Here is a 9,501-nt window from a genome sequence, read left to right on the forward strand (position 1 = left end):
CCCAGCGCCACTTCTGGTTTTCTAGTGGCTTATTGGAGATAAGAGTCTCAGTTGGTTAAGGATACAGGTGGACCTGTTGCAACAATGAGAGGTACAAGTTGTCATGTCCAAAACGAGCTTTACAACATTGGTGTGCGGGGGGAGGGGAGGGGGGAAGGGGGCAAGGAGAAGGATTGGGATTGGGGGAGAGGGGGGAGGCTGGGAAGGGATGCGAAGGGTAAACCAAAGGAGGAGGCTGCAATGCTTGGTAAGAAATGTACGCATTATCCTGCCCATGTAATTGTAACCCCTCTGTACAGTATGTTCACAAATTAAAATTAAATTAAATTAAAAAAATAAAAAAATAAATCAAAAATCAAAAAAAAAAAAAAAGAGTCTCACAGACTTTCCTGCCTGGGCTGTCTTTGAACTGAGATCTCAGCCTCCTGAGTAGCTAGGATTACAAGCATGAGCCTCTGGTGCCCAGCCAGAGAATTTTATTTTATTAAATTAAGACAATAGTAGGCTTATTTTATGCCAACACAAAATATAAACACCAATGACATTTTTCCCTAAAAAAAAAAAAACTCATAAAAAAATCATGAGATTCAGGGGAAGACGGCAGAGGAGAAGCTGAAGGCTAAACAAGCTCTCCCATAGAAAGCATTATAGTATTCCAGTGAACAGTCTTAGGCTACAGAGTCACACCAAGTGTGTCATCTCAATACAGAGAGTTTGCACAGAGGGATAATCCAAGCAAGGAAACAGATCTGAACACATGCGGCTAGCCATGGCTGCAGTGTCAGAGTTGGTAGCAGAGACACTCGTATCAGCCATAACTACAGAGAGAATCTGGGACAAAGGCGCCAGATGTGGTGGGCAAGCAGATTCTACCCAACACAAGCAAGAACTGACAAGGAGCAGATATCTTCATCCTGCAGATCACAGACCAGAAACTGCCCAGGAACAAGACTCTGGCATGAGTAGAACCCTGATCTCCTCATTCCTTCTCAGGGAGCAGAGGAGGGAAGGACGCCCCCTACCACTGGACGCCTCCTACCACTGGAGATCTCTGTCTTTGATACTAACAAAGGCCAGGCTGAGCAACTAGCTCCAACTCAGGCCTTGGAAGAAAACAAAAGAGTAGTTTAGCAGGTCACAGGAACCTTCCCTGACCTGCCAGGCTCAGTTCCACCCAGGGGAAAGTCAACCAACCCAGACAGATTAAAATCTGCCCCCTGAAGAGTGACTTTCATCACTGTGTAAACAGAGCCAGAGGTTGCCCCTCCCTACAGCAGCCTAGACAAACAATTAAAACTCAGTAAACATAAACCCTTAGAATGGCTCCAAACTGGGCTCTCTGAGAGTCTCAAGAGCTAGCCCAGCAAGGAAAAGCTACTGATTGCTGAAAGGCCTCAACTCTACCCATAACCTAGTCTCATCACAGCAACTCCAAACTAGAGGAAACTCCCATCTCCCTCTTTTGGGATACTCAAAGCAAATCTACCTCCCACTGAACTAGCCTGGGAGGAGGATCACAAAACAATGGGTTAGGTAAACCATTTTTCTTCCTGCTCAAACAAAGTGACTTAAGAAAACAATCAAGCCAAAGGAAAACCAAACACCACAAGGAGACCAGAGACTCCACCAAGAGACTGGTTATGGACACGGGAGATACACAATCGCCCCATTGCCCCCATCCCCCCCCCAAAAAAATCAAAGAACTCTTTTTTAAATTTAATTTTATTTTTTATTGTGAGAATACAGTACAGAGGAGTTACAATTACATGGGCAAGATAACGAGTATATTTCTTATCAAGCATTTTTGCCTCCTTGTTGTTTCCCCTTCCCATCCCTTCCCATACTTCTCCCTTCCCCCTGTCCGGTCCTCCCCCACCCCCCACCAAAGTTGTTAAGTTAGTTTTTCGACATAATGAATTGTACATCTCATTGTTGCAATCAAAGAACTCTTATTTGAACCTTTTTAAAAATTTTTATTTTTTAAAATTGTTTTCTATTAATCTTATTTTCCTCCCATAATGTTTATTTTAGGTGCATACATGTGTGTGTGTGTGTGTGTGTGTGCTTTTTTTATCTCCTCTGTCCCTCAGCTCTTCAGCTCAAGGCTAGCGCTCTACCACTTGAGCCACAGCGCCGCTTCCGGCTTTATTCTTATGTGGTGCTGAGGAATCGAACCCACGTCCTCGAGCATGCAAGGCAAGTGCTCTACCACTGAGCCACCTTCCCAGCCGCCAAGTAACTAATTTTAAGAATTTTTATTTTTTAGTTTTCATTTCTCCTTACAATCTATCCCTTTTCTCATCTTATCCTTTTCTTCTCTCAATATCATTTGTTTAAACTTACATAATTTTTAAGTCTTTCACTACTTAAATTTAAATTTTGTTTTTTCCATTTTTTCTTGTTTTTTTTTTTTTTGTAATCTCTCTCCTATCATTCTATCCAAACCATTTCCCTCTCTAAGATTAGGACTTGGTTAAATACCACATTTTCTCGATTCATCCATCTACTGAGAGGCATCTGGGTTGATTCCATATCTTAGCTATGGTAAATAAAGTTGCAATATATATAGTTGTGTTGGTAGCATTAGTATGGTCTTGTTTGTGATCATTTGGGTAAATGCTCAAAAAGTAGATTGCTGGGTCATAGGGAAGTTCTAGGTGGAATCTTTTGAGGAACCTCCATACTCCTCCAAAGTGATTGAACAAGTTTCACTCCCACCAACAATGCAGTAAGGTTCCCTTCTGGCCACATCCCCTCAACGATCTGTTGTTATTAGAGTTCTCGATTATAGCCATTCTAAATGGGGTGAGATGGTATCTCAATGTTGTTTTGATTTGCTTTTCTTTTATGGATTGGGAGGTTGAGCAATTCTTCATGTGTCTATTGGCCTTCCTTCTTTCCTTTTCAGGGAAGTTTCTCTTGAAGTCTTTAGTCCACTTATTTACTGGGAAGTTGTTTCTTTTAGGATTTGTTGTTGGGGGATTTAATGTTTTGAGTTCCACATATATTTTAGATATGAGACCCTTGTCTATTGTATGGCTAGCGAAAATCTTCTCCCAATCCATGGGCTTTCTATTGATCTTGCTAGCTATGTCCTTTGCCATGCAGAAGCTCTGCAATTTCATACAATCCCATTTATCCAACCTTTCTTTGATTTGTTGTGTTTCTGGGTCTCTATTAAGAAAATTTCCGCCTCTACACAGGAGACCTATGGTATGTCCTACTCCATCCTGTAATGTATTCAGGGTGTCTGCTTTGACTCCGAGGTCTTTGATACATTTGGAGTTGATTCGGTACAGGATGATATATAAGGATATAGCTTTAGTTTTCTATGAGTGATTAACCAATTTTGCCAGCACTTTTACTGAAGAGGCTGTCTTTCTTCCATTCTATTTTTTATCTCCTTTATCAAAGATTCGGTGCCTATTGGTCTGTAGGCTCATTTCTGGATTTTCAATTCTATTCAATTGGTCCTGAGGTCTGTTCTTGTGCCAGTACCAAGCTGTTTTGTTTGCTAAGGCTTGGTAGCAGAGTTTGAAATTTGGTATTGATATTACTCCAGCACTGTTCTTTCTGTTAAGGATTGCTTATGCTACTCATTGCCTTTTATCATTCCATATGACTTTTTGGATTACCTCTTCTATTTCCTTGAAGAATGAGATTGAAATATTGATAGGTATTGCATTGAATTTGTAGATAGCCTTGGAAAATATTGCCATTTTCACGATCTTAATCCTTCCAATCCAGGATCAAGGGATTTTATTCACTTTCTACGTTCTGTTTTGATTTCCTTTTTTAGGTTTTGAAAGTTTTCATCATGGAGATCCTTTACTCCTTTGGTTAAGTTAATTCTTTGGTATTCTATTTTTTGGGGGGTTATTAAGAATGGAGTTGCTTTTCTGATTGCAGCCACGCTTTTCTAATTGTTGGCATACAGAAAAGCCACTGATTTTTGAGGGTTAATTTTATACCCTGATACATTGCCATAGTTTTGAATCAGCATGAGTAATTTGGGAGTGGAATCCATGGGATTCTTTAAATATAAGATCATGTCATCTTCAAAGAGGGAGAGTTTTACTTCATCTTTCCCTGTTTGGATCCCTTTTATGTTTTCATCTTTTCTTACTGCTGTAGCTAGGCATGTTAATAGTAAATTGAAGAGAAGTGGAGAGAGTGGACGTCCTTGTCTCGTTCCTGAGTTATGAGGAAATGTCTTTACTTTTTGACCATTAAGTATAATGCTGGCTGCAGGTTTGTCATATACAGTCTTTATTTTATTGTTAATGTTCCCTGGATTTCTAGTTTATCAAGAAACTTCATCATAAAGTGGTGTTAATTAATTGATTTGTGTATATTGAACCAGCTTTGCATCCCTGAATTGAATCCTGTTTGATCATGGTATGTAATTTTTTGGATGAATTGTTGAATTGTTTGGCCAAAATTTTGTTGAGATGTTTGGCATAAATGTTCATCAAAGTAATGGATGTATCATTTTCTTTTGTTGATGAGTTCCTGCCTGGTATTGGGATGAAGGTTATGATGGCTTCACAGATTTAGTTTGGTCGTGAACTTTCTCTTTCAATTTCCTTGAAGAGTTGGAGGAGTATTGGTATGAGCTCTGCTTTCAAGTCTTGTAGAATTCCGCTGTAAATCCATGTGGTCCTGGGCTTTTCTTAAACAGGAGATCTCTTACTGCTTTTTCTATTTCAATGCTTGATATGGGCCTGTTAAGATGGTTTAACTCATTTGCTCATTTTCAGTTGTTTTTGAGTTGAATCTGCTCACCCACTGTGTCTGGTGCCTCTGTGCTGGAGCCTCTCTGTTGTAGGTATGGTGGGGTGGCTATGACTGTCACCAAAGCTGCCTCAGCCATGGCTACAGCAACGGCACAAATGTGTTTCCTTCCCTGGATTTTCCCTCTCTAGCCAAACTCTGTACTTTGATGGCACACTTGGTGTGATACTCTAGCCTAGTACTGTTCGCTGGGACACTAAAACTGCTTTCTATGCGAGAGATTGTTTAGCCTACACTTTCTCCTTCACCATCTTCCCCTCTTCTCATAAATATTTCCTTATTACAGGATTATTCTAGATTAGCTATTCTATGATTGATAATGGCCAAGATTGACAGAAAGATGAAGGAAAATTGTCTACACTTCCATGAGTTTCTGACTTCTGTTTCACAAAATGTTATAAAAGCTCTCCATGAGAAATCTAGCAGCTGCATTTCTAAATAGTCTTTGCGTGCTTACACTTTCTGATAATGTTTCAATTCAAGTACTTCTCCTTAGAGTCCCATACCATTCAATGATGCTGTATTAGATCTTTGTTACATCTTGAAGACAGCTCTTGGTGATTAAATTTGTGCTTTTCAAATTAGCTCTCGCAATTCCATCCGCAAAATGCAGACAAAAATTATCTGAAATAAATTTGTATCTGTTGATATTGAATATATTTTATTTTCTATTACAAACATAGAATGTAGTAAAAATTTTCACAGAAATTACACTGCACTAGGTTGTGGGCAGATTCTAATGAAAATAATATACTGTGTTTATGTAGAGAATTTGAGCTTCCAAAATTTTAGTATGCCTGTGCTCCTAAAACCAATACCTTACTTATATTGAGTGACAAATACAACTTGCTATAAGTACAGTTTTCCTTGTATGTTTTTAATATATATTTTATTGTAAAGATACTGTACAGAGAGGTTACAGTTACATAAATAAGGTAATGAGTACATTTTTATTGAGCATTTTTACAACCTCCTTTTTTTTCCCCTAATATTCCTTACCTTCACACATTCCCAACACCTCCGTCCATCCCCCTCTAATAGTATCTTGCAAATCTCATTGTTACAATGGGTTAACCTGTATCCTTTCCTTGTGTCTTAAATGAAGAAATGCTGGCTTGCTTCATGCTGATTCTACTTGTGTAGACACACTTAAAAACACTTTCCATGTCCAAAAGCACATAAATGAAATGCACATCATCTTTTGTCAGTTGGTATAATTGTGTTCTATACATTTATTGACAGGATACAAATTATTCTCAAATTTTAATACATAAAAAACTTTCTTTTTTTCTCATTTTCTGGCCAGGACATCGGCACAACCTAAGTCAGCATTTTTCACTTTAGACTTTTCATATGTGTTAGTTAAATTTTGACCTGTGCTCCAGTCTTCTGGGGCGTCACTCATCTGCTTAGGAATTGATGCTGGCTGTTGGAAAAGAGCCAAAGTAAGGATGCCATTTAAAGCCTTATAACTTTATTCTTAACAAGGATATTGTCCTACTAATTTGGCTGTTGAGAGTGTATACAAGAGCAAGCATTCCATGGGGAGCAGGGAGATACCATATGACCTATACTTTTTGAGATTTCCGAGTGACTTGCTATCACTTGCACTGCGATTTTTCAAGTCGAATATCTCTAAACCTACCAGTTGGAAGATATAAGAGGAGTGGTAAAAGAACTCTTAGAGACAAATACATCTTCAACACATTTGTTTCCAAGCATTCTGTCTAAGGCATATTCAACAATTAGTGAAACTTGTGTTGGCTATATATGTGTCTTTTTCCATTTGTGCATGTGTACATATGTGTACGTATGTGTGTATTTGTGTGTAGAGTAACATTCATGTTTACATATATGGGCCAATATACACATATATGCATATGTAAATAAATATACATATATAAATATATGTGTATATATATCAGGTGTTCAGTGATTTAATCTAGAGTTCCCAGCACATTGTCCTTATCACAAAGTGTACATGATAAACTGCTGCTCTAAGTATCTGTGCTATATGAGGGGTATGCTTTGTACTCACTTCCCCCATTACCTTGTTTTTCATCCCTGTGAACAACTTCATCCTACTTTCCATAGGATAGCTTTGTTTTTGTTACTTACTGATATTAAAAGAAAAAGGTTGTTTGTAAAAGAAAAAGAATTTTTAGGTCCCAGGCTAAAAGAATCTTAATAGTCTCAATGATTTGTATGAGATAAAATTTATAATAGTACTAAATGTGAAAAGGAATTCCTAGATCTGTTGTTTTGCCATTTAGAATGGCAAAGAATAATTTCACGTCACTGTTATAACTCTTAAAGAATGCAAGGGTAACTGATGGTCCCTATCATGTTCCCACAAAACCAGTGGACCCTGAAGGATAATAGTAGATCAGCAGAAATTCTAAGTAGCAGACATGGAGCATGAAAGAGAAAGATCGGAAATGAGAGAGAGTGAAAGAGAGAGAAAAATATCATAATACTTAAAGTGCGTAACAGATAAACAAGAGGTGTATGAGAATATTCATATTGCTACCTTGAGACTCTACATATACATTTCAAGGTATTTGATGTATGATATCTCATCAACATAAAATATAAAGTGATTTTGATAAAAAATAAAAATGCCTTAGAAGAAATTATAAATGCAAAAACATTCTTCACAGAAGCAAACTCTCAGAAATATTTCTTGACTTTGAAAAAGATGAATTAAATTTAGAAGTATGATTATTCAAAAAAATATAAAAATGTGTTCACATATTTCATTATAATACCCAAAGCAGAAAGCAAATATTGTTCAGATGATTTTTTAAATCACAGTTTCTCAGGTGCTGGGAAGGTGGCTCAGTGGTAGAGTTCTTGCCTTGCATGCATGAGGTCCTGGATTTCATTCCTCAGCATGACATAAGCAGAGAAAAATGAAAGTGGTGCTGTGTATCAAGTGATAGCGCTAACCTTGAACTGAAGAGCTGAGGGACAGTACCCAAGACCCAGAGTTCAAGCCCCACAACCAACAAAACCAAAGCAAAACAAAAAAACAAAAAACAAAACAAAACACTGTTTCTCAATTTTTTAGCCTCAATTCTGTAATACCACTACTTCAGCTTAGGGTTAAGATTTTTAGGCGTGGACATTTATCAACACTCCTGATTCAGACTCTACTTGATAAAATTTTTAATCAATATTTTGTTTTTAGTTTTGCTCTTTGTACTTTCACATCCACCTATGAAAAATGGTATGGGCATCCCAATAATATTCTCAAAGTACCTCTTCATCACGACTCACAAAAATTTGTATTATATTACAAGGAAAAAATGCTATAAATAAAGAAAACAATAATTAAATATTAATGATTACTAAAATAAAAAAAACAATTACCAGAGTTTTCAGTATTTGAATGTACATAGTAGATTTTACTATTTTCTCATATTCTTGTACATTTAAAACTGGATAAAGCTATGAGTAGCCTTTAAATTTACCCACTAAGATTACTATTTATAGTTCATTTCACCATTTGTATGTGGCTTATATCATTATTTGTTCATCACAAACATATAACGTAAGGGAGCCCTAAAGATTTAACCCGAACTGTGTACTTAAAATCTTAGCTCTTCACTCTGCTTCTTTACACAGTCTTTGCAACTTCTCATTAGTAAAGTTTCTATAAACTCTGAAATGAACATACTTACTAGTACATGCTAGCAGAAAAATTATATACTTCTTTGAAAAATTTTATGACCTGCCAAACAGCCTTAATTTTACCATATATAAGCAAATCCCAAAATGAAACATTTAGAACATTAAAACTTTTAACAAACCTTAACAATTGCTGCAATGAACATTATGACAGATGCCTTGTGTAGAATAATTGAATTCCTCTTCCTACAAATCTCATGAACAACAAATATCTGGAATTATTTTGTTTTTGGCGTGTCAATCTTGACTTTATTCTTAAATGTGTGCTTATGTAAGAAATACATGGTTCTAAAATTTCACAATTCTTTTTAACTTACTTTTTGTTGAATTGTCTAGTTTAAGAAAATCAATTACACTTTATATATAAAAAATGTTCTGTGCTCAATTTGGCTGCACATACACTAAAATTGGAAAATACGGAGAAGATTAGCATGGTCCCTGAACAAGGATGACACGCAACTTAGTGAATCGTTCCATATTTTTACAACAACAGATCCTGGAAGGGATGTGGCCAGAAGGGAAGCCTACTGCATTCTTGGTGTGAGTGTACACTTGTACATCCACTTTGGAAAGCAGTTTGGAGGTTCCTCAAAAGACTCCACATAGAGCTCCCCTATTACACAGCAATCCCACTTTTGGGCATTCATCCAAATGATCACAAACAAGTCCATACTAAAACAACCAACACAACAATGTTTATTCTAGCATTATTTGCCATAGCTAAGATATGGAACCAACCCTGATGCCCCTCAGTAGAAGAATGGATCAAGAAAACGTTCTTTGTGTGTGTGTGTGTGTGTGTGTGTGTGTGTGTGTGTGTGTGTGTGTGTGTGTGTGTGTGTATGTGTGTGTGTGTGTGTGTGTGTGTGAATGTACACTTTCACAACCACTTTGGAAAGCAGTCTGGTGAGTCTTCAGAAAGCTAAATATTGACGTTCCTTATGGCCCACTCATACCACTTCTAGGCATCTATCCTGAACAAAAGTTACCAATATTCAAGAACACATGCACCTCCAT

General features: G+C 37.2%; 1 non-coding gene across 1 annotated transcript; it reads left to right on the forward strand.

Moving 5' to 3' along the window:
• Window positions 1-8,861: 8,861 nt before the first annotated feature.
• LOC122100134 lies at window positions 8,862-8,967 on the forward strand. The gene has a single exon (XR_006146106.1). It is a non-coding gene; the product is annotated as a U6 spliceosomal RNA (small nuclear RNA).
• The last annotated feature ends 534 nt before the right edge of the window (window positions 8,968-9,501 follow it).

This window comes from Dipodomys spectabilis, unplaced genomic scaffold (assembly GCF_019054845.1).
Source record: "Dipodomys spectabilis isolate Male_0828 unplaced genomic scaffold, ASM1905484v1 ptg000565l, whole genome shotgun sequence".
NCBI classification, from domain to species: domain Eukaryota; kingdom Metazoa; phylum Chordata; class Mammalia; order Rodentia; family Heteromyidae; genus Dipodomys; species Dipodomys spectabilis.